Raw genomic sequence first — 26,334 nt, 5'->3', positions numbered from 1 at the left:
CACTTTGTGGGTTACACCACCCTTTAAGAAATGAGCCAGCCGGCTCTTTACTTATGGGACACAGGCGCACGCTTGGCGCTGCTCCTTTGTTGATGCACGTGCAGCCACAGTGCACACAATTCACAAACACAGAAAATAATTTTTTTTTTGGTTTGGACTGGAGTGTACTTTCGGGGGTTACAGCACCCTTAACGGTCAAGCCAGCCGGCCCTTTACTTATGACACAGGCGCACGCTTGGCACTACTTTGTTGATGCACGTGCGGCTACTGCGCACACAATTCACAAACACAGAAAATAATTTTTTTTTTGGTTTGGACTGGAGTGTACTTTCGGGGGTTACAGCACCCTTAACGGTCAAGCCAGCCGGCCCTTTACTTATGACACAGGCGCACGCTTGGCACTACTTTGTTGATGCACGTGCGGCTACTGCGCACACAATTCACAAACACAGAAAATAATTTTTTTTTTGGTTTGGACTGGAGTGTACTTTCGGGGGTTACAGCACCCTTAACGGTCAAGCCAGCCGGCCCTTTACTTATGACACAGGCGCACGCTTGGCACTACTTTGTTGATGCACGTGCGGCTACTGCGCACACAATTCACAAACACAGAAAATAATTTTTTTTTTGGTTTGGACTGGAGTGTACTTTCGGGGGTTACAGCACCCTTAACGGTCAAGCCAGCCGGCCCTTTACTTATGACACAGGCGCACGCTTGGCACTACTTTGTTGATGCACGTGCGGCTACTGCGCACACAATTCACAAACACAGAAAATAATTTTTTTTTTGGTTTGGACTGGAGTGTACTTTCGGGGGTTACAGCACCCTTAACGGTCAAGCCAGCCGGCCCTTTACTTATGACACAGGCGCACGCTTGGCACTACTTTGTTGATGCACGTGCGGCTACTGCGCACACAATTCACAAACACAGAAAATAATTTTTTTTTTGGTTTGGACTGGAGTGTACTTTCGGGGGTTACAGCACCCTTAACGGTCAAGCCAGCCGGCCCTTTACTTATGACACAGGCGCACGCTTGGCACTACTTTGTTGATGCATGTGCGGCTACTGCGCACACAATTCACAAACACAGAAAATAATTTTTTTTTTGGTTTGGACTGGAGTGTACTTTCGGGGGTTACAGCACCCTTAACGGTCAAGCCAGCCGGCCCTTTACTTATGACACAGGCGCACGCTTGGCACTACTTTGTTGATGCACGTGCGGCTACTGCGCACACAATTCACAAACACAGAAAATATATTATTTTTTTAGCACTTGGGGGGAGCACCCCTGATGGACAGAGCACCCCCTGGACAACACTGCAGCGCTCCTTTAGGACTGGGACACTGCACAGGACTTTGGAGTGGACACAGCCCCTATGGAGAACTGACTGCACAACACAGTCCAGCCAGCCCCTATGGACTTTGAAGTAGTGGACACAGCCCCTATTAACAACAGCAGCACAGCACAACACAGCCAGCCCCTATGGACTTTGAAGTAGTGGACAACAGCAGCACTACACTACACTACACTACACAGCCCTAACTCCCACCCTCCCTCTTCACTGTCCACAGCCGAGTGAGAAAATGGCGCCGACGTGGGTACCTTATATAGGATCCAAAACCCGCGAGACTCGGAAGGCGGGATGATGACGTTTTGCCTCGATTTCAGATCCGAGTCAGGCGGGAAAAGTCGAGCCTGATTCGGATCGGACTCGGATCGGGGGGGCTCGGGGGGGTTCGGATTTCAGAAATCCGAACCCGCTCACCCCTAATATGCACATGTCACTAAGTGCCCTGCACAGTTATAAACAACATCTTAAAACAAGAAAGCCTTGTTCTAACAACAAAACCATCTGCGAAGCTTACATCAGCAGATGAATGTGGGACAAGGGTCACACTAACATTAACCCTACAGGTTACATTGTAATTTGTACCACTCCACAGTACATTGTAACGCTCCACATTTTCTTCTAATTCTAGTTTCAGTCCTGTGGGTTGTCATCCTCTGGTGTTTAAATTCTCCTGTCAGTCAGCTGCATACCATACACAATGCATGCATACTGCATTTACATCATTCTTCTCCCCTATTTTAGCGCTCGGTCTCTGATATAAACTATTTACCTCAATGTGTGTCCAACCACTCCCCAGTTAGTATCACTGTTGGTACCTCTTTGTCAGATGACACCCATTTCTGGAAACTCAGTCCATTCTGGCTGGAGCCCATGGGTGCAGGCACTGAGATGGAGGCCTCCTGTGTTTTTGGTAATCTTTCCTGTTTGGATGCCTCTATTTTGTGAGATTCATTAAAATATTTTCTATGGGGTATTTTTATTAAGCACAATACTGAGATTATACAATATAATAGAGTAGTTTGGTGGTTTTTCTGGTCTCCTTGTTAATTGGTCCAAGTCATTTATTTTTTCTATTAATGGCTTCATACCTAGTTGTACGGTCCTTCCATGTCCCCTGCAATGGACTCTCTCCTTTCACTGCCTAGGTATCTCCATATTCCCTAAGCTGGCAGATTTTGTAACTCATAAAAGACCATTACTGCCCATATTAAACAGAACATTGTAATTCAGCCAAATACATATACTTTTTCAACACTTCCCTGTTTATTTTCCAAAGAAAGTTTTCTCTGCCATTGATTCCATCCTTTCCTCCTATATATGGGGGGAAAGAGGCTGCATATATGTACATACTTTGTGTCATTATAAACTGGTGGCCTTACCCTCCCTAACCTGAGACTTTATTACTGTGCCTCTCAGCTTGCTTATTTGGTTCAGTGACTGGGTGATTGTGTTGGGTCCACTTTGGAGGGGTTCCTTGTTGAGCAGATGGAGTCTCCTTTATCTCCCTTGCAGGTCTTGTTTTCTTGGAGGATGATGCAGGGTTCTACTCCGCTGTTGCGCCAGGCATCCTTGGTCTTGCGTTTTGCATAGGATCTGTTTGGGGGAGAGGGGTGGCCCTAGAGGTCCCAATTTGGTTTGCAACTTCTTCTCCTGACTCGGGCATGCTCAACTCAATTTATGGTGGCTGGATGGTGTCTTTAATGTTGGTCATTTATTTCACAATGGCATTTTCAAATCTTATGAACAACTAAAAGTGGAGTTTGTTTTCTGTATCTCCACTTCTTTTAAATACATTCAGCTCCATCATGTTGTGCATGCACAATTTGGTGGCCTTCGTCTTTTGGATTCCCCCCTCCCACTCCAAACTAAATTTCTCAGGTTGGATTCTACTAAAGTTCTCTTTCCTTTAATGTCTACCCAACTCTAGATATTTACCTAATGCTCTCCACTCACTCTGGTGCAAGTGTTGGTTCTCTAAAGTATGAACAGTGGGCTCAGATTCTGGGCTCAATTAAGCATACTTATCCATGTGTTCAGTTCCAACAAATACATTATTTTTAGCCATCTAGGTCTTATTGTACCTCTGTAAGCCTAGTCAGGATTGGTGCTCGTTACCAGGCTACCATTCTTAAGTACCATGCCCCTGACTGTGATTTTTGGAACCTGATCTGTACTTGTCCCAGTATTCATAACTTTTGGCTTCAGGCCTGGTCTGATATTAGGTACACTTCCCCCTATGTGTGCTCCTGCTGACACTAGGCTATGTCTATTTGGGCTTGATAAGAACGTAAATATGTTACTATGTTATGGGATTGTCCTCATTGACCAAAGTAATTCATGCTATAATGTGGTTTGCCCCTGAGCTCCCATATCCATACGTGGCGTGCCCTCATTACTAGCAAGATTGACCATGAACGTTATATGCATACAAGTAGAAATGCTGTATAGGCCCGCCTCTGATATTTCTTTCACCTGTTTATCTACACTCTGCTCCCCTTCTTCTTTCTTTCGTCCTTGCTTTTTGACACCCACACGTGCCGTTCTTCTTCCTCTTCCCTCCTTTCTTATTTTATTTTTAGTTGCATTCATTTTTGTATATTTACTAGAGATGAGCGGTTTGGTTTTGACTCGGTTCTTTTCGCCAAATTAGTGCAAGTTCAGATTTATTGCATCTATCTCATCTATCCAAAACACGAGAGCCGGATAGCCAATAAGATGTTGTTTTTGAGATCTGAACATAACCAAATAAAATCAAACCACTCATCTCTAATATTTTCTTGTCATAAGCCTATGTTAGCTAGTCACACAACTTAGATCACTCCATATTTCTAGAATAGTTTGTCAGACGATGCCTTTTGTACTTATGAAGGCACTTGTCAGCTCTTGTACTGGTAACTGCTAAGTTTTGTATTGATATGTTTTTCTATGTTGTGTGTGTATTTAAAAAATAAAAACTATTTAAAAAAAAAAACTCTTAATAAAACAAAACTTGATTTAAAAAGCCTACACCCACTTTCTGACAATGCCACACCCACTTCTTTGTAGTCTTCGAAACTTCCATATCCCACAAATTTCAGCTGCCCTAGACCAGTCTTTATATTTGGGAGTTTTGGAAATAGGGAGATGTTCAGGTTATACTTCAGACCTCTCTAAGTGGAGAATGACTTCCTGACAATACCTGTTTCTAAGTTATCAACTTATTTTTTTATATATATTTTCTAGGGACACTTTACTACTGAATGAGAACATCCATGCTAAAACCTCCATCATACAATATTTATTAAGATTAATTAATGTACTTTTTCCATCACAAATACATTTTCAATAAATAGTAACCATTTCTTGCTAGTGAGAGGAGTACGGATTTAACCTTTTTTTTTCTTTCTTGTCACTTACTTATTTAATATTGGTTTTATGAATATTATTAACTGACAGTTATGACACTACTGTTATTATCTATCTACCAAAATATCAGGAAATCCATTCTAATTTTATATTGCGCACAGTGGCGTAACTAGGGTCTTTGGAGCCCAGGGGAAGAATTGTGCCCCCCCTCCACACACACACACACACACACACACACAGCAAAATATATTTTGTGTGCTAAAGTCACGCAGCCAAAAATGGGTGTGGTCACATACCGAAGGGGCATGGTCAATGAAAATGGGGCGTGCCAACATGACACGCCACCCAATTCTCATCACTCTGGGAACATTCCTTTTCAGTGTATATGCACCTTACCTATACAGTAGTTTCTCACAATGTGGAACCTCTGATGAAATGTATCCTCCATGGGAAGACGGCGTCTTCAGTCGGTATTCACTATTCATGTAGGCCACATCATCCGGAAGATGCCTGTTTGTGTAGGAATATTAAGAAGGTCATCATCATACAACAGCGGTTCAACCAGACTCGATCCCCCTGTGTAACTTCCTTCCCCCTGCATCTCTCAACCACACAATCTCACCCTGCGTCGTCTCTCAGCCACACCATCGCCTCCCCCTGTGTCGTCTCTCAGCCACACCATTGCCTCCCCCACTGCGTTGTCTCAGCCAGCCCATTGCCTCCTCCTGCATAGTTTCTCAGCCACACCATCGCCTCCCCCCCTGCATCGTCTCTCAGCCACACCATCACCTCCCCTCCACGTTGTCTCTCAGCCACACCATTGCCTCCCCCTGCATAGTCTCAGCCACACCATCGCCTCCCCCTGCATTGTCTCTCAGAAACACCATCACCTCCCCCCCTGCATCTTCTCTCAGCCACACCATTGCCTCCCACCTTGCGTTGTCTCTCAGCCACACCATCACATCCCCTCTGCGTTGTCTCTCAGCACACCATTGCCTCCCCCCATGCATCATCTCAGCCACACCATCGTCTCCCCCCCTGTGTCATCTCTCAGTCACACCATCACCTCCCAGGACCATCTCCTAAAGTTGATTCAGCTTTGGCAGGGCCAGCAACAGAAATTTTGGGGCCTGGTACACTTATATTTCTGGGGCCCCCAAACAACCCCCCCTCCTAATGCCCCCTCCTCCAAACACAAATGCCAGGTCCACACAAACACAAACATTTATTACAGAAATGCACGCACACACACAGATATATATATACACACACACGCACATATATATATATATATATATATATATATATACACGCATCAACACACATACCTACTGTATTCACACACACACATATATATATTGTCGAAGCTGGATAATTGGCTGAGACCTAAATTGTAAAATTAATATCTGCACGATGCCATTTTGTGTTGTCCACCCGACGCCATCTTGCGGCGCCTACACGATACCTTCGTGTATGGTGCTATGCTATGTTATGATTATTAATGTTGTGCGTCTGCCACTGCCCCAGGTTAAAAGTCCTCATTACATAAATACATACATTTACTAAAACATATAATACGAACAACCCCGCAAAGCACGTACCATGGTGTACTCCACAAACACGTAGAAGCACAATGCATACTAGCGTCTTTTACTTAAATATCCCTACACTTACACATTGCAGACTTACACAGAAAGGTTCCCTAGCATTAAGGTTAATACCCAAGATTTTATTCATTATCAATTACTGTGCATAACGGGAGGAAGTGCGTGAACATAACTCGCTGAAAATCGTTCACCAATCGGAATTCTCTAGAAATTGCTAAGCGTTTTCTCAGATGGGTGCGAAGCAATCTCTGGAAATGGTTGATGATGTGCTGCTGGTGGAAGGGCCGGTTGGTTCGGCTAGCTATGTTATGTTTAAAAAGTATTGTGCGTATGCTACGGCATACTGTGACATATGGGTCAAAATGACCAAGAAATGTAAAACACCTTTTCCTAAAATTGGTAGCTTTGATTCGGAGGTTCTGAACAATGTCAGAGACAGTATATGTTTAGTGAAGTCTCTGAAGAAAAGGGTAAAGTTTAATGATTGCTTAAAGTTGTGGCAGCACGAGGGGAACATGTGGCTTAGCTGTGTGCACTGGACGCAAACTAGTGTCGCGCACACGATGCAAGGGAGCGCGCACACGATGCAAAATGGCATTGTATGCATGCCGCAAAGTAGCGTGCATGGCAAAATAGCATTGCCGAAGGTAATAGTAGCGCACGTCCACCACCACCACCCTATGAGGATGGGGGTGAAGGTACAGTCAATCTCAAAAATCATAAAAATTTAACAAGTAACTTGTACCCTTTCCTAATTAACTATAAGGAACATGTTTTTGATGCAGATGATGAACCTGTTGTAATGTCCGCTCTTTCCCATGTTGCCCAAGTGTGAAATGTACCATCACAGCAAGCACAGGTAGCACAGGTAGCTGCCCCACTAGTACCAGAAATGGAGGTAGCCCCACCAGTGCAGGAAGTATTAACATCTGCTGTAACAGTAGCGGAAGTTGTTAATACCATACGTAGTAGTAATAGGCTGAACCCTCAACCAGGTAGCAAGGCCAAAGGTAGCGGTGTGGCAGGCATCCATCCCATTCAGACAATAACTATTCCCAATGGGAATCCAGATGCACATGGTGTAGTGGCCACAAGGAATGTAGCGATGCATTGTACATGGACAAGAGCAGAGCTACATTCCATAATGACAGATTTCCCTGACCCTAGGAAAGAACTAGCAAAGTGCCAGAGATTTGTAAAGGATTTAGGTAAGGTTCATGAGCCAACCAACAAAGATTGACGAGTGGTATTACGGGCCATAACTGATGAAGGTAACCAGGATAACATAGCCCGCATTGTCACCCAGTTGGCCATATATTTCCCAGTAGTAGTTAACTGGAGTAAGATTTTTACGATTAAACAGAAGAGAGTGAGTCTGCAGCAGATTATTTTACCAAAGCGCTGCAGACTATTTTCCAATACACAGGCATAGAGGATATAAAGGACAACACACATCACAGGGAAATGACAATCACAGAGCTTATGGATGGTCTTAAAGACCCTCTAAAGGCCAGGGTTCAGACCTCACTTCCTGGGTGGAGGGGAGTTACAGTAGACACACTCAGGGAATTTGCAATTGAACATGATAAAAACATCCTTAGGAAGAGAGAAATGCAGAGCAAGAAACTAATGGCTGTTAGCATTCAAGCTCTGGAAGGAATGCAAATAACACCGTAGCACTCTTATCACACACAGCCAAAATACACTCATCCCATACAACCTCCAAACCCTTATTCCCATACACAACCACAATCTTTTCACACTCCCCAACCCACACAATAACAACCTTTCAATACACATCAACCACTAAGGTGTTATAGATGTAACAAGAAGGGGAACATAAGTAGGTTTTGTTAAGCTAGACAGTGGGAAAACAAAAAACCAGGGAACACCGAGGTATCCACCGAAGGGACACCCACCACAATCCATTCCAGCCATCACCTGCTCACATCGTAGCAGTGAATGCTTTGCTGGAAGAAGATAGTCAGTTCTAGGGGTCAGGTCACACCTGTAGTCTACAGCCAGTCAGGTTAACTGGGAGTACTAGGGAAGAACCTGTAATGATGGTTGATGTAGCTGGTACTAAATATTCTTTTCTTGTAGACACAGGGGCGACCAGATCAGTGATAAAATCTACATCTAATATACTGGTGACCTGCAAGATAGTACCAGCAATGGGTGTAACGGGTAAAGTGCAACATTATCCTTTAGCCAAATCTGCAGAGGTTACTATCGGTCCATTGCATACCAGGCACTCCTTTCTCCTGGCAGCAGCGGCCCCTACTAACCTACTGGGAAGGGATTTGCTATGTAAAATGGGATGTGTCATTTATTGTACCCCTGATGGTATATTTTTAGATATCCCAGAGAGAGTTACGCATGAGGTGAGGGATATACTGGACACTCCCCAAAGGTTAATGTTTCACTCTACTGTTTCAGATAAAAATCCATCTCAAGTAGAGCATATGTTATCTCAGATACCAGAATCCCTCTGTACCAAAAATGGACAGGACACTGGATTGATGGCAAGATTTTTATTCATTATCAATTATGTTATGAAATTACTGTATTTGAGATCTAAGGTTTAGTACATGATAAGCAGACCGTGTTTGGTGCTATTCTAAACCACTGTTTATTTGCAGATCTCCGGTTCCATCGGCAAGGAGATTGCAACTTGCGTCTGCAAATTTTTGAATCATAGAGAGTTAGGTATTGAAATGTACTGTGTGATGTAATGTTTACTAGCCAGTTTAGACTTATTCTTCAGCGGGAAAACACACACATAGAGCCATTGGTGGGCTGAACCCATACTGTACAAACTGGCCTATGAAGTGCATCGTTACAGAAGAACCAAGAGGAAGAACCAATGGGATTATGTCAACTCATTTTCATTGTATTACCACTCTCTGTAAGGGTATATATACGGACACTCTGTATTCAGTAGTCAGTCAGCTTGTTCTTTCTTTTGACGGAGGCTTCACCTTTGATGCCGGAAGTCTGGATCCAGAGCGCCTGCGTATGTGTCGACTGTACCTTGTGATTGTATAATCTGTTTGTGCTAATTGTATTTAGATCAAGGCGTGTAACTATATGCTTTTTTGTGAATAATATCTGTTTGTGCTTTGGAACCACAATCAAAGTCTGGAAAGCAATTATTTCTTGTGCGACTTATAACGCTAAATAGTGACATTTGGGTATAGAGATCATTAGGTATTCATAATATATATATATATATATATATATTATACACACACATGTTAAAAATTACAATAACATAGTCACTTACCTTCATGTTAAGACTTGGACATACTCTTCAGCTGGACCACTAATGAGGAGGACGAGTGTGCCGTGAGGGGTGGGGGAGGTGCCGAGAGGGTGGGAGTCGGAGGTGCTGCAAGGAGGGGAGTCGACTGTGCTACGAGGGAAGGGGGTGGAGGTGCCGCAAGGGGGAGTGGGTCAGAGGTTCCGGCTGGGGGTAGTTGAACAACAGGTGATGATGGGAGAGGAGAGGAGCAAGAAGGAAGCAGGAGGGGTCCAGAAGGAGGAGGAGCACTGGCCCCTGCGTGTCACGTGAGCCAGTGTTTGACTGGGTAAGATTTTCAGTGGGCGGGGCTTCGGCTGAACGGCTGTTCTCACACACAGTGTCACAAGCTGCTGCACTATTAATGCTGTGCAAAGTGAATGCCAGGCCAGCGTTCACTGAAACTCTGCTACCTCATGTCCATCATTCTGGAATAGGCATGGATTGGCTCCTGCGTCCATGCCCTTCTCCTGTGAACGCTGCTCCGATGGCGGTGATAGCGTTTCACGTGTTTCTGGTTCTAAGCATGGTCTCCTGTATCCAGTCGAGTTCCCAGTATCCAGTCAGCTTTATGGTTCCTGCCGTTTGTGTCCTCTAGGCGGCACGGTCCGCATTTGTACTACCTGCCACTAGTGTCACCTTGGCGGCAGAACCAGAGATCTGCGAATAAACAGGGATTTAGAATGGAACCAGACATGACATGTCTACTAGTTTCTGTACCTTAAATATCATATACATTACATTTCACAACATAAGCGTTTGCTAATAAAACCTCTAATATTAAGCTTAATGTGAGGGAACCTTTCTATAAGTGCGTGCATGTGTGAGTGTGAGAATATTGTGTACTTTCTCTAGTATGCGTTGTGCGTATGGTATATTTTATATGTATTATCTGCGTTATCTGTATTATCTATGTATTATATGTGCGTATAGGTTTTGATTGGACTTTCAACAATATGCAGTAGCAAAACAGACGCACCACGCTAATAACCAAGTATAGCATCATACACGATGGTATTGTGCTGACAACGCAAAATGGCATCATCAGAGGCGATGCAAAATGGCATCGCCAGATATTAATTTAAGGGATTTGGTCTCAGCCAATCATCTGGCTTTGACAGTCCACCCTCTGATAGCAACCAAAGCGCTATCACACTCTTAGGGTCTCATTCAGAGGTGGCCATATGGTCTGCGACCGCACGGCCGCCTCGATGTTTGTCCAGTGTGCATGCGCACGAGGGAGCCGGCTCCTTCATGCGCATGCGTGAGACCCGCTATGACCGACAGCGCTGGTCATAGCTGGTCTCTTTCCAAAGGGGGTGAGCTGTCGATGTTGATTGACAGCTCGCCCCATTTGGAAGGCGGGCCGGGGGGTGGCAGCCCAAACGGAGGTGTTCCCATGGGAACGCCTGCCATTTGGGGGAGGCCCCAGTGACATCACTAGTGATGTCAGTGGAGAGCTTCCGGCTCTGACAGAGCCAGAAGCTCTCCAGGGTTTACGACAAGTGAGACCCTACCCTAGGGTCTCGTCGTAAGCCCCGATGGTCACGATGGTCTTTGACCATCGCGACCATCACCCTAGCGGTCATTAGAGCTGTGTGTGTAAACCCACAGCCTAACGACCGAAACAGAGGCGGGCAGTTAGGATGCAAGCGGCCGCCCATTTTCTGAGCGACCGCTTGCATCCTCTGACCGCCTCTGAATGAAGCCCTTAGTCTTAATCTATTCAGTCATACACTATAAAATAGTATTTAATGTTATATTATGGGATGGCACAATTCGGTCATTAAACCATCAATAATGCGCCCCTGGGAGGGACATAAAACTACCCTTATATGCATACCGTGGATCTCTGAAGATCATGGGAAAGATGTGGGAATGCACCTAACCTATTAAAGGAAGTCTTGAAGGGGATAGGGACTTCATTATTTAATATGTTTAAAGTAACATTTAATAATACATTTCATGCATGGCTAAATCTATCCACCTTTCATCATCTGATGGTACATTCTAGTTCAGGATTGTAATGCAGTTCTTCATTTACCTTGGTATCCATACTATTACTATTAACCACCATCATAATTTCATTCTCCCTGTTTGCCTTAGCAGTACATTTTCCACACTTCAACACAGTAGGAACACATCTGACACATAAGCCAATTACTAAGATGACAACCAATATGAGGATCAGGAGCTTACCTACACTAGCAACCATTTCCTGGACCCACTCTCCTAGACCAGAGAACCATTTTACAGGGTTCAACCACATGAACCTCTCTTCTACCTTTTCCTCCACCTCAGTCCTCAGTCAATGAGCTATTATGGTTCTTTCGAAATTCCCATTTCAGCTGCAGAATCTCAACCATCTTCCGGTCTATCATCTCCTTGGGATCACTAGTATTATTTGTGATGTACGTGCAACTCTTGACACCAATTTGGGTGGCCAGAGTCACACAGTATCCACCAGTAACAGCTGTTAAATAGTTTAATACTAGTCTATGTTGCTCAAGTTCTCTCTTATAGGCCTGTAGCTCCTTACCTGTGTACCTGAACGTGTCATCATACATCTCGGTGATATTATCTATTAATTTAGCAAGGTCTTGGATGTATCTGAAATTTAAAGTACCCCGAGTGATCCTGGTGGGATCTAATGCTACCAAAATTTGGAAGCCAGCTGTTTCCCTAATCAACTGTGTGGCTGTATGTACTTCACCAGGTATCATGTTTCTTTTGTCTCTGTGTTCATACTGCTGTTGACGATATGGGGATGGTGTGTTTTTATGAATACCCAGCATTTCACCATGTGTAAGGGTCATAACCTCTGGAAGTACCCTTCCCAGATAACATAAACCTTCAGAACTCAGAGTGAGCCACTTGTACGCTTTCCTTCCACATATAAAATACACATCATCTGGGAGTACATAAGGGATAGAATGCATCATAACCATTAAACACATTTCTCTGACAAAGGATCCTATCTCAGGTTCTCCCATTTGACTGATACATGTCTCCGGTTGTATAATATCTGCACAGTACCCTACTGGTACTCTGCCAACCATTTCCTTGATGGGACTACGAGTATACCTATACCAGATATATCTCCCACTTGTATTAATGTTGCGTACAAGTTTACCATCTAGTGGTTCGTTATCAGCTCTGTATGAAAAGGTCATTGTCTGGTTGTTCCCGGTCACCTCCCAACTTCCTGGTTTATTGAAATTGGTGATGTTTAAACATAACAGAGATCTACTTGGTACGGATATAGCTTAAAATTTGGAGGTTTGGACATACTGAATATCCCGTCCAGCTTTTACCCCTTTTGTAATCCAAGGACCTCTGAGACATTTAATGGGAATGGTACTAATCCTACATTATGTTGTCCCTGAGGCACATGAGTGCACACCCAACATTCAGTCTGATTTAAGACCTTACCCACTAAGGAATGGTAATCCTCTATAGGATGCTTGCCCAAATACAGATTACTCTTGGACTGGCATCGTGGATGCACTTTTCATCAATTACAGGTCGCACACATACAGTATTCTTCAGACAATAGACCTTCAAACTGACTCTGAGTTTCTAGGATAACAGATCTCTTAACAATTACTGTACTGAGTTTTGCCATATACCGCCCTGATTGTTTTATCGCTCCTTCCCCTGACCCCACTCCATCGATATCATCATCAACCTCCCTCTCCGTCATCTGTCCTCTGTCACAGAAACAGAAAATCCCGAAACTAATGAGTATGATGAGAACCCTGGAAGGAAACACAAACACAAACCCAGCCCGCCACTCCATTGCTAGAATAGTGGCCTGCAAATGTCCCTAGCTCAGGTGTTCCACTGCAGTCTCTAACTCTCCCGGAACAGGCTTGCAATCGACAGGTCCACGTTATCTGTTTCGACTCTGCCTTGTATCTAAACCAGTTGGTTGACCTTTCTCAGCAACACTTGATACGGGCCTTCCCACTGATCTGTCGAACAACCTGAACGTAAGAAATTTCTGATCATAACAAATTCTCCAGGTTCAACATCATGACAGTTTGTTTCTGGCTTATCAGGTAACAACAATTTCAGTTTCTGTTGCTGCTGTTTCAGCTGTTTACTCATTGTTATAAGATATTTCACAGTAACCTCATTAATGCTCTTCAAATCATCCTGTGGACTTATAATCAAGTGAGGTTGTCTCCCAAACAGTATCTCAAAGGGGGACAGATTAAGAGGAGGTCTAGGAGTGGTCCTGATACTATGGAGGACCCAGTTTCAGCCATGACCTTACTTAGTTATTTTTAATAGTACCGTTCACTTTCTCCACCTTTGCACTGGCTTGCGGTTGGTAGGGGGTGTGAAGTCTACTATAAATACCCATTAGCTTACACATGTTCTGGAAAACATCTCCAGTGAAATGAGTACCCCCTATCACTTTCTATGATTCTAGGGATACCGTATCTGCATACAAACTCCTGAACAATCTTTTTAGCAGTAAAACCAGCAGTATTAGTGGCAGCTGGATATGCCTCTACCCAATTAGAAAACACATCAGTACAAACTAATACATACTTGATATTCCTGCAGGGTGGTAATTTAATTAAATCAATTTGTATTACCTGAAAAGGTCCATCTGTCGGAGGGATATGGGTTGGCTCTGTAGGGATCATCTTCCTGACATTTTTCCTCAAGCAAGTCAAACAGGACATAGCCCTCTTTTCAGCTTGAGAAGAAAATCCAGGTGCACACCAGTATGCTCTGACTAACTTGCACATACCTCCTTTAACTAGGTCAGCCAGGCTTGGGTAATATGCCCTGGGAGCAACCGGCTTACCTTGTCCATCTCTCCAGAGTCCAGAGGATTCCTAACCACATCCCTTTGATCTCCAGACTGCCTTTTCCTGTATGGAACACAAATTTTGCATCTCAATTAATTTCTGGGTGTCAGTGATTTGGAAAACTAATTTTATCAATTTGCATGTTTACTTTTAACCCTGCTGCCCATTTAGCAGCTTTGTCTGCTCTGTTATTGCCCAGTGACACCGGGTCTTCTTCACATGTATGGGCTTTACTTTTGATGACAGCTACTGCCTTTGGTAGCTGGATCGCTGTCAATAGTCCTTTTATGTGGTGTGAGTGTGCAACTGGTGTGCCTGCCACTGTCATAAAATTTTGAAGATGCCAAAGAGCCCCAAAATCATGTACTACCCTGAAGGCATACATAGTGTCAGTGTAGATATTAGCTGACTTACCTTCTGCCAGCTCACACGCTCTCCTTAATGCTACCAGTTCAGCTGCCTGTGCTGAATGAGGTGGACCAAGTGGTTCAGCTTCTACAACATCCTCATCATCTACAACAGCATAACCTGTGCATAATTCTCCTGTGTCAGTTTGTCTATGACAACTCCCATCCGTGTAAAATGTCACATCTACATTTTCTAATGGTGTATCACGTATGTCAGGTCTTGCAGTAAAGGTCTGATTCAAATATTCCATACAATCATGTATATACCTGCAAAACTCACCTGCATATACCTGCAAAACTCAACTTCAACCAGCAACTCACCTCTCTCCACCATCCTGAGGCACATATGGTAAATACGTTGCTGGGTTTAACGTACTGCACCGTTTAATGGGGATATTTGCAAGTGCCATTAAAGCTAGTTCCCATTTCATGAACCTAGTTGAAGAAACATGTCTGGTTTGGGCAGAATTCAGCAAAGCAGATACAGCATGTGGCATATAAACAATCATATCATGACCTAATACTACATCCTCGCTCTTACTGACCAGAAGAGTGGTTGCTGCTACACTTAAACATGTTGGGAGTGATCTTGCCACAGTGTCCAATTGTGCACTGTAGTAAGCTACAGGTCTGCTAGCGTCACCATGTTTTTGTGTGAGGACACCTGCTGCACAGCCATCAGCCTCCGTACAATATAACTCAAAAGGTTTTTCAGAATCTGGTATTCCCAGGGCAGGTGCTCTTGTCAGACTATCCTTAAGGTTAAGGAAAGCCTGCTCTGTTTCCTCAGTGTGTGTGTGACACAATCGGGTTTTGAGGATGACACAAATTCCTGCAATGGTAGTGCCAAAATAGAAAAACCTGGGATCCACATTCTGCAGTATCCACACATGCCCAAGAAGGTACGGATTTACTGCTGGTTTTGTGGCAGTGTCACGGTCTGTATGGCCTGTATTCTGTCAGTTGTTAAATGTCGTAGCCCCTGGGTTAGACAGTGTCCCCAAGTATTTAACCTTAGTCTGGCATGGCTGTAATTTGTCCTTTGTAACATTGTGTCCTGTCTGTGAGAGATGAAGCAACAATTTAATATCATTTAAACATGACATAAATGAATTAGAGCACAACACATATTCAGCAAACCTTCAAATCATACTCAGTTATAACTGCAATATTATATGTGGTTTACATGCGATCTAATACACAGATAATACAGAATAACACATTACATGTTACCCTACTCAGAAGTGAATTCCTTAACTGCTGTATTGCAAGGATTTTTTAGAAGTACATACAAATGAGAACATACAAAACTCCACACAGAAAATTCTCATATGCAGCATGTACAAACTATACATATAGAACTTTCATATTTGGTTTTGCTGTGATTATGAATTCTCCAGTACTTTTACAACATGCACTGTACATGTACCTTAATGCATAAGTTTCACTGCAGATAATGGATCTGTTGTCTAGACTTCCAAGTATTTCAAAGAAAAATTAACATATATAGTAGCTATTCTGACCTCCGTTCTGAATCTCAATATTTACTATAAACAAGGACACCTGATCTTTTCCATACTGCACAATGACTAAAGCTTGCACACACTTAAAATTCCTAGAGGTGACTTAAAACACTTTTTTTTTTTTTTAGTTAAATTTTTCCTAGAGGTGAATTAAACAGGGTATTAGGTTACATGTTCTGATTGTTATCATTTTTGGTATTGGCTGTACCATCACCTTCAACCGCATAAGGCGGTGATGGTGCGCATGCGTGATCCCCTTTACCTTTGGAAATGCTACCTTGCGGTGCTTGTGTGCTCCCATGCAGTGCGTACATGACGCTGTTTTGCGTCACATGCGTGCGCTTCTGCATCGTGTGTGCGACGCTATTTTGCGCCACGTGCACGTCACGCAACACGTGTTGCCCTCGTACTGCCACGACTTCAAACAGTAATTATATTTTACTAATTTCTTTAGAGATTTCACCACACAGATGCTATCTCTAACATTATTCAACACCTCCAAATCAAAGCTGCCAATTTTAGGAAAAGGTTTCACACATTTCGGTCATCTCAACCCATACATTACAGTATGCAGTTGCATACGCACCATACTTTGTATACATTATATGCCTTGCTGAACCTGTCGGCCCTTCCACAAGCAGCGCATCGTCGACCATTCCCAGCATCTGCTTAGCACCCATCTGGGAAAACGCTAAGCAGCTTGTTACTAGAGAATGTGGACCGGTGAACGTTCCCACAGAGCTACGTTCACGCACTCCGTTGCCGTTGTGCACAACCGGCCCGCTAAGCGTTGTGGACAGCATGCACAATGAGGAGCAGAATAGCTAATATAGCGATGAGGGGGATGTCCGCGCTATTTTGACAGGGAGAAATTTAAATATATATGAGATTTACCAATTAGGGCTGCCACAGATCAGAGTGATCCCTTTCAAGATCACAAAAAATAGAAATTAAATACGTGTATAAGATCTTATAGGGTGCACCTGATTAGTCTAAATGACTAAATTGTTAAGTCTGTTTAGTAAAAAGATGTGAATTGTGTACTATTGTGGGTACAGATGTAAAGATGGATTGATGAGTATAACTTACATATAAGTATAAAAAGTAAATATTTAATTAAACAATTTAAAATAAAACAGTTGAGGACAAACATATAACCATATAAAAATGTACATGTGATAATAAGAAAAGTAGGTCCTAGTCAGCACTCCTTGAAATAACACAATAACGGATATCAGTTTCACAACACTAGATGGTACAGGTTTTGAGCACAGTGCATTCTTTCCTGCTTATGGTGCCTTCCACCCTTTGGTGAGAAATCGAGATCCGTACACTAACGTGCGAATTTTTGGTAGCGTGACCTCCAAAACTACGAGCCCCCAACTATTGAATCCTAACAGTCGCTAGTCGCAACCAGCGCTGCAAGTCGCTTATGAAATAATTGCTTTCCAATCCAATTGTGGTTCCAAAGCACAAAAAGTTATATTATTCAAGGAAAAGTATAACGTGCTGTGATCTAAACAATCAGTGCAAAAAGCAAGTAAATACAAGGTACAGACAATACATATGCTAGCGCTCTGGATTCCAGTTCTCAGTCATCAATCCAGAAGCCTGTGGTCATTTAAGAAGGGAAATGACTCCCTTATGGTTTCTAGAGCACTAGCCTATATACCTTACAGGTCACAGCTCTAACAAAGAAACTAGTTGACAGATTTCCATTGGTTCTTGCTCCTGGACATTCTGGTATGATGCAGGTCATAGGTCAGTTCATACAGTGTCACTAGGGGTATGTCCCAGTTCCTCAGGAGTTGCTTTGTATGGTTTTCCCACCAAAGAACTGGTTTAAACTAGCCAAAGACACTACATACAGAGGTATACATTCTAATCACTAATTCACTATAATGCATAACTTGCGGATGCATGATGTGATCTCCTTGCCGATAGAACCGGAGATATGCGAATAAACAGGGATTTAGAATGGTACCAGACATGACATGTCTACTAGTTTCTGTACCTTAAATATCATATACATTACATTTCACAACATGTGTTTGCTAATAAAACCTCTAATATTAAGCTTAATGTGAGGGAAGTTTTCTATAAGTGCATGCATGTGTGAGTGTGAGAATATTGTGTACTTTCGCTAGTATGCGTTGCGCGTATGGTATATTTTATATGTATTAGCTAGTGTGCGTTTAGGTTTTGATTGGACTTTCAACAATATGCAGTAGCAAAACAGACGCACGACGCTAATAACCAAGTAAAGCGTCGTACACAATGGTATCGTGCTGACGACGCAAAATGGCGTCGTCAGAGGCCACGCAAAATGGCGTCACCAGATATTAATTTAAAAGATTTGGTCTCAGCCAATCATCCGGCTTTGACACACCCATTCTGGACATTTCGAGTACCTGGTTATGCCATTTGGCCTCTCCAACGCCCCAGCCATGTTTCAAGATTTTATTAATGAGGTGTTGAGGAATTTCTTGGGAGTCTTTGCAGTGGTTTATTTAGATGACATCCTCATCTATTCTAAGTCCATGGAGATACATCGGAGACATGTCAGGCAGATCTTGCGAAGGTTACTGGATAACAACCTGTATGCCAACTGGAGAAGTGTGACTTTGATGTTAAGGAGGTATCATTCTTGGGCTACAGTATTTCTTTGCAAGGTTTCTCCATGGATCCTGGCAAGGTGAAGGCCATCCTGGACTGGGAGCAAGCCGCTACGTTGAAGGTCATTCAGCGGTTTCTAGGGTTCGTGAATTATCGCAGGTTCATCAAGTCCTTTTCCGCCATAGTCTCCCCCATCGTGGAGTTAACCAAAAAAGGAGCTGAGGTTGCGAATTGGTCACCTGGGCCATTCGAGCCTTTGACACTTTGAAGGTGGCTTTTGTGTTTGCTCCTGTCCTCCGGCATCCAAATTCTGTTCATCGTAGAGGTCGACGCATCTGAGATTGGACTGGGCGCTATCCTTTCTTAGAAAAATATGAAGGACGGTAAGCTGCACCTGTGTGCTTTCTTCTCCAGGAAATTTGGTTCGCCGGAGAAGAACTATGATGTGAGCAACCGAGACGGCGAAAAGGTTGAATGCAAGGCAGACATGATGGGCCCTTTTCTTCACCCACTTTAATTATGTGTTTTGTTCCGACCTGGGTTCCAAGAATATTAAAGCGGATGCCCCGTATCGAAGTTTCTCTGTCAGTCAACCTCCCAGGGCTTCAGAAGAGACCATCATTCTGGCTTCCAGGATCCATTGTGCGCTCACTAGATTCTCTCAGGAGTTGTCAAGCTGAAGCTCCTCTTAGTAAGCCATCAGGTGTACTGCTTGTCCCTGAGAGACTTCGTAAAGTTGTTTTGAAGGACTTTCATTCCTCCAAGGCAGGGGGTCATCCTGGCATTCTAGAACTGTTGAACTTATGTCTCAATCTGTGTGGTGGCAGTCCATGTCTAGGGACACTCGTGAGTTTGTCCTGATGTATGTTCTAAAAATAAGACCCTCAGTACTACTCCAAACGGTCTGTTGTGTCCTCTTCCAACGACCTATAAATCATAGACCCATATTGCGATGGATTTTGTCGTTGACCTACCTGTGTCTTCTCGTTGTACGGTGATCTGGACCATTGTAGACCGTTTTTCCAAAATGGTGCATTGCATTTCTCTTGTCAAGTTACCATCTGCCAAGGAATTGTCTGCACTGTTCCTACAGCATTTATTCAGGCTTCATGGGCTTCCAGTGGATATTGTCTCAGATCGGGGGATGCAATTTGTTGCTTGATTCTGGAGGTGCTTTTGTGCTGATCTAGGCATCAATGTCAGCCTGTCATCAGGTTACCACTCACAGACTAATGGGCAGATGGAGTGGGCCAATCAGTCCCTGGAACAGTACCTCTGCTGTTTCATCTCAAAGTGCCAAGATAATTGGGCTTCACTGTTGCCCTTTGCAGAATTTGCTTATAACAACTCCTGCCATTCTGCTTCCTCTGTCTCTCTTTTCTACTGCAACTCCGGGACCCATCCTAGGAGCAATCCTTTTGAGCCTTCGACAACCAGAACACCTTCTTCTTTATCTGTTTCTAGGCTGTGGTCAATTTGGAGGAAGGGTGCATCAGTCTCTCATTCAGGCATCAGGTCGGTCCAAAGTGTGTGCTTATAAGCATCGGAGGCCCTGTATTTTCAAAATAGGAGACTTGGTCTGGCTGTCAAGTAGAAATATTAATCTACATCAGAGGTCACAAAAATTGGGGCCTAAGTCCATTGCCTATTTCGTATTATTGCTCAAATGAATTGCGTGGCTTTTTGACTGAGATTACCGAGGACTCTTAGGTTCAATTACACCTTTCATTGCTCCCTCCTGAAGCTGGTGTTTCTTTCCTCCAAGTTTTCTCCTAGACATTCGATCAGACCTTCACCTGTGCTCGTTCAAGGGAGCCAGGAATTTGTCATGGAGAAGATCCTAGACTCCAGAACTTCCTGTGGATATCTTCAGTTTCTGGTCCACTGGAAGGGGTATGGACCAGAGGAGCATTCCTAGGTCCCGGAAGACTCTTTGCATTCTCCTACCCTGACGAGATTATTCTTGGACTTTCCAGACAAAGCAGGGTCTAGGGATTCCATAACCACTGGTCAAGGGGGGGGGGTACTGTCACAAGCCACCGCACTGCCAATGCTGTGCAAAGTGAATGACGGGCTAGTGTTTGCTGAAACTCCGCCTACCTCCTGTCCATCATTCTGGGATTGGCCCAGATTGGATCCTGCGTCAATGACCTCCTCCTATGAACGCTGCTCCAATGCCGGCGATAGCCTTTCATGTGTTTCTGGATCTAAGCGTGGTCTCTTGTATCCAATCGAGTTCCCCGTATCCAGTCAGCTTTATGGTTCCTGCCATTTGTGTCATCTAGATGGCACGGTCCGCATTTGTACTCCCTGCCGCTAGTGTCATCTTGGTGGCATGGTCTACATTCATGCCCTCTACTGTTTGTGTCATCCCACCAGCACAGACCAAACTCAGTGTCCTCAGTGTGCAACCCAGTGTCCAGCGGCTTGTGTCAACCTGGCGACACAGGTCGCACACTAGAGTATGCAGCCTGGTTTACTGCCGCTAGTGTCATCCCGGCGGTACTAAGCGCACCTCAGCATCCTGTTGGCCTGATTCAGAGGTGCTCGCAAAAAGCGAGTGCTCGCTCTGAATCAGGGCGGGCACAGGTTTTTTTAGTAGCGGCCTCTTGGCCTCTCGCATAGCTGTGGGTTACCATCCACAGCTATTGCGAGCGGCCATGATGATGGTCGCAATGGTCTTGATGGTTACCATTGGGCTTGCGACGAGACCCTTGTGGTAGGGTCTCGTGGCCGCAAGCCCCAGAGAGCTTCTGGCTCAAATAGAGCCGGAAGCTCTCTCACTGACATCACTGGTGATGTCAGTGGGGCCGCCCACAAATGGCAGGCATTCGCTTGGGAACGCCTCCATTTGTGAAGCCACCACCCCCACCATGCCTACAAAATGGGGCGAGCTGTCGATCAACATCGACAGCCGCCCCTTTTCTAGTGAGTCCCGGAGCGAGCGATTTTTGCGCTCGCTCCGGGGCTCGCACACACCACGCATGCGCACTGGGTCACCATCGACCCGCTTGCAAGCGGGTCTGAATCAGGCCCAGTGTACGCAATCTTGTGTACTACGCTAGTGTCATCCCGGCGGCACTAGCGCATCTCAGCATCATCTTGCTACTCAGCCCAGTGGCTGCTACCAGCCCAGAGGCCGCATCTCATCTTACTGGCCCACAGGCCACAGCCAGCCAGGACTACTACCTGCCCAATGGCGCATCTCATCTTACTGGTCCACAGGCCACTGCCAGCCAAGTCACTTCCAGCCCTCAAGGCTGTTACCGGCCCAAAGGCCGCATCTCGTCTTACTGGCCCACAGGCCATAGCCAGCCAAGTCACTTCCAGCCCTCAAGGCTGCTACACAGCCACATCTAGCCTAGGTATACCAGCCCTCAAGGTTGTTGTGGGACTAATACCCTGATTGTCATACCTGGGCCTTAACACACGACAGCTGTTTTAAAAGGTACTGCTGCCCCATTTTTTTTTGTTCCTGCTCCTCGGGGCCCCTCTGATCCTTGGGGCCCAGTATGGGTGTCCCCCTTGTCCCCCCATGTCACAGGGCCTGTCACCTCCCCCCTGCATCAACTCTAAACCACACCATCACCTCCCCCTGCATTGTCTCTCAGCACACCATTGCCTCCCAGTGTTGTCTTTCTGCCACACCATCGCCTCCCCCCAAGTCATCTCTCAGCCACACCTTCGCCTCCCCCCCTGTATCATCTCTCAGCACACCATTGCTTGCCTCCCCAACTGTGTCGTCTCTCAGCACACCATTGCCTCCCCCTGCGTCATCTCTCAGCCACACCATCACCTCCTCACCTGCATCATCTCTCAGCCATACCATTGCTTCTCCCCCTGCGTCGTCTCTCAGCACACCATCATCCATGGGAAGATGGCATCTTCTGTTGGTATTCACTATTCATGTAGGTCACATTGTCTAGAAGATGCCTGTTTGTGTAGGAATATTAAGAAGGTCATCATCATACAACAGCGGTTCAACCAGACTCGTTCCCCCTGTGTAACTTCCTTCCCCCTGCATCTCTCAGCCACACAATCTCCCCCTGCATTGTTTCTCAGCTACACCATCACCTCCCTCCCTGCGTCGTCATTCAGCCACACCATTGCCTCCCCCACTGCGTTGTCTCAGCCAGCCCATCGCCTCCCCCTGCATAGTTTCTCAGCCACACCATCACCTCCCCTCCTGTGTCATCTCTCAGCATACCATCACAAATACACACACTGACAAAGATACACACTGACAGAGATACACACACACACACACCGACAAAGATACACACACTTTCACAGATACATACACACTGACACAGATACACACTGACAGATACACACACCTCTTTAACACAAATGCACCCCCCCTCCCTGTGGCAGTCCGGCCCCCCCTCCTTGCCCTCGCAAAAAAACAAGACACACCTTGCTGCTCTGGCATCTCTCAGAATGGGAATGACTGCCTTGGAGGGGCTGCGCGCTTCTGCTGCAGCTTCCCCTACAGTCAGCAGCAGCAGGCACAGTTGCTCATCACATGACAAGTCCTCTTCTTCAGTCGGGGCGCAATGGAGGCGGGGGTACGGGTACGATGCCCTGGCCGGCGGCACCCCCCTCTCTGCTGGACCTGCCACGGTGCCCAGGGCACTTGCCCTGCTCAACCCCCCCTAGTTATGCCACTGATTGAGGAGCCTTTTTTAAAGCCACCGCGACTTCTGTGGCTTTGTCCACTGCACTTAAAGGGGCAATATTTAGTATATAATTGCCCCTTTCAAGTCAATGGCCGAAAACCGCTAAACATGTTATTTTCAGTATTTTACATTCAATGAACATCATTTAAAATGAAATCAATTTACCACCATTTTAGCTAAAATACACTTTTGTTGAATAACCCCCGAGTGCTGAAACCAGTGCTTGAGTTGCTATGTAATCAGTGACCCACCCTACGTTGTATGTAGAGAAAGAGGATGTTTTCTATGGTGTTTCTTAACCTGTAACGTTGTGTTTCAGGATTGTGTCTCAGAGTGTATGTCTGGATGTTTTTTTGTAAGTGAAAACTAATGAACACTGAGTTTGTGTTCCTGGTAAATAGGGAATCTATTTTCTAGAGGACATTTACTAGGTGAATGGCATGGAATGGATTCTAGAAGCAAGAAATCTTTGAATTTCTCAGTCACAGAAAGGCCTCACCCCACAGTCGTTAAATTAACTAGAAACAAGTTTGTTTACATGCAACAATACAGAAAGCTCTTCTTGCAAGTGGTTTTATATTTACTCAGAGTCCATAAAGTGTAGACCTTGACCTGTAGCCTCTCAGGCATTGACCTCGACGTCAACAGAGAATTAAAATAGAATAAGAACAGAACCAAGAACACAAATGTGCTCATTTTGTGGAGACAACTAACTGAAGCTCTCCAGTATCATCATCTGAGGTAAGAGAATGAATATTTACTTACATTAGTCTATGGCGTATCCTATCCATGCATCTAGGTCTATAAAATATGTTGTCTTGAGTTGGCCACAAACAGAAGATGAGTAACCAGTTACCGCAGACACCCTCTTAAAGTTTAAATGAATACATAACTTTTATTGTTATTATATCTATTATTTAAATATTAAAAATGTTCCATTACTCTCATAGAGAAATAAAAATATACATAAATTGCACAAGACAGTGGTCAATGACTATTACATGGTGTAACAATAAACACCAAACCAAATAATATATACTTTTATTAAGTGTAAAGTTTAAGAGTATGTCCGTGGTAACTGGGTACTCCACTTCTCCTGTTTGTGTTGATACTTTGCTACTAACCAGGCAGACGACACCTACCCATGAAGTGTATTTAGCTACATTGTGGTCTTGGCTTCAGTTATCTATATGCTGGTGCAGCTCTACTCCCTCACCTCTGTCGTATGTTGGCCACCAGAAATTACCTCCAACATGGTGAATATTTTCAGTGAATTTTTTACATAATCTTTGGCAAAGAATATGGATAGTATTTGAGAATTGCGTGATAAGGAATTGTGTTCTGTTAATTAGATTACAGCAGGATTGTAGAGCGGGTGGTGAATGTTGTTGCTTCGTGAACCGATCAGTAAACAATCATATGTTTCTATATTTGGCTTCTTTGTATTGTGTTATTAATTGCAGAACTTATTATTTACTGCTTAAAATGTTTAATCCAGAAACAACACAAATATAAATGTGTGCATCTATCTGAACAAAATATAACTTGTTTATTGAATCTGCTTCTACTTGTAAGATTATTGGTTTAACTAATATAAGTTAGCTGTTTAATATCAAAGGCAAAATAGGATGGTATAGTTCCATATCTATCTATCTATCTATCTATCTATCTATCTATCCATCCATCCATCCATCCAGGGGTTTATTTTAGGAGTTCGGTCATCCCTAGGCACATCATTATTGCCTCCCCCCACACCATATCACTTCACTGCTGACTCTGTCCTCTTTGTGTTGGAGTCAGTCCCTTTGCTCTTGGATAACCAAGGCAGCCCCAACCGCACCACCCCATCTCCTGCACCAGAATTTTCCACCTGCCAGTTGCAAAATAAAGTCGTAATGACAAAGAAAGGAATAACTCAGCCTCCGGACGGCCCCATGAAGGGAATCTGCTGTGCGCCCCAGCACGTAGTGCCCCTTGACAAGTGCCTCAAGTGCCTAGTGGAAAATTCATCACTAGATAGATAAAAGCAGGCTTGCAGGAGCGGCACAATTAACTATGCTGATTCCACAGTAGGTTCTAATGTTTCAGGAAAGGAAAGGACCATTACATGTCCTGAAACTTTAGAACCTACTGTGGAATCAGTGTTCTTTATTGCACTCTGAGTGCCGCCCCTGCAAGCCTGCTTCTGTTTTTCACAAGTTTTTCTCAAGTAATCTTGTATAGTTGTGAGTTCTGGCTGGTGGCTCTTGAACATACAACGTCCTCAGGAACATACAAGTTACGTTTCACCCCGAAACGTCGATATTAAAGCTTAAACTGCTTTCAAAATCCTGAAGTGCCGTGCCGTGAATTACCTGCCTACTTTTAGGGGTCTTTCACTCTGGATTGTATACAGTGTGGCAAAGCCAGTCAGGTGAACTGACATACTTCTGTGAGTGCAGAACCGATAAATAGATAGGAGACAAATATAAGGTGGGCACTCCAATCAGTTGGTCCGGGTGACATAGGCAAACGCAGGGGGGTTTCCATCTGCCTGGAAACCCCCCTCCCCAGCCCACACCATGACCACAATAGAAATAGTAATATAATAGACTGTTACTAGTGCTGCATATTCTTCTCAGTATTACAAATGAAATAATTAACACCACCTGTGGATCTTTTAACATGTATCAGCCA

General features: G+C 44.3%; 1 protein-coding gene across 3 annotated transcripts in view; it reads left to right on the top strand.

The window, feature by feature from the left end:
* The window catches only part of TMIGD1 (transmembrane and immunoglobulin domain containing 1), a 136,001-nt gene that overhangs the window by 60,421 nt on the left and 49,246 nt on the right, over nt 1-26,334 (top strand). Inside the window, exon 1 of one of the 3 annotated variants that reach the window (XM_088477804.1) lies at nt 24,301-24,399. The exons of the other annotated variants lie outside the window; for them this stretch is intronic. The gene's annotated coding sequence lies outside the window, so the exon portion shown is untranslated. Of the gene's footprint in view, nt 1-24,300; nt 24,400-26,334 lie in introns of those variants that run through there. 3 annotated transcript variants of the gene reach the window in all.

Source organism: Taudactylus pleione, unplaced genomic scaffold (genome assembly GCF_031769625.1).
Source record: "Taudactylus pleione unplaced genomic scaffold, aTauple2 ptg000203l, whole genome shotgun sequence".
Taxonomy (NCBI): Eukaryota; Metazoa; Chordata; class Amphibia; order Anura; family Myobatrachidae; genus Taudactylus; species Taudactylus pleione.
This window is presented reverse-complemented; position numbering and strand designations above follow the sequence as displayed.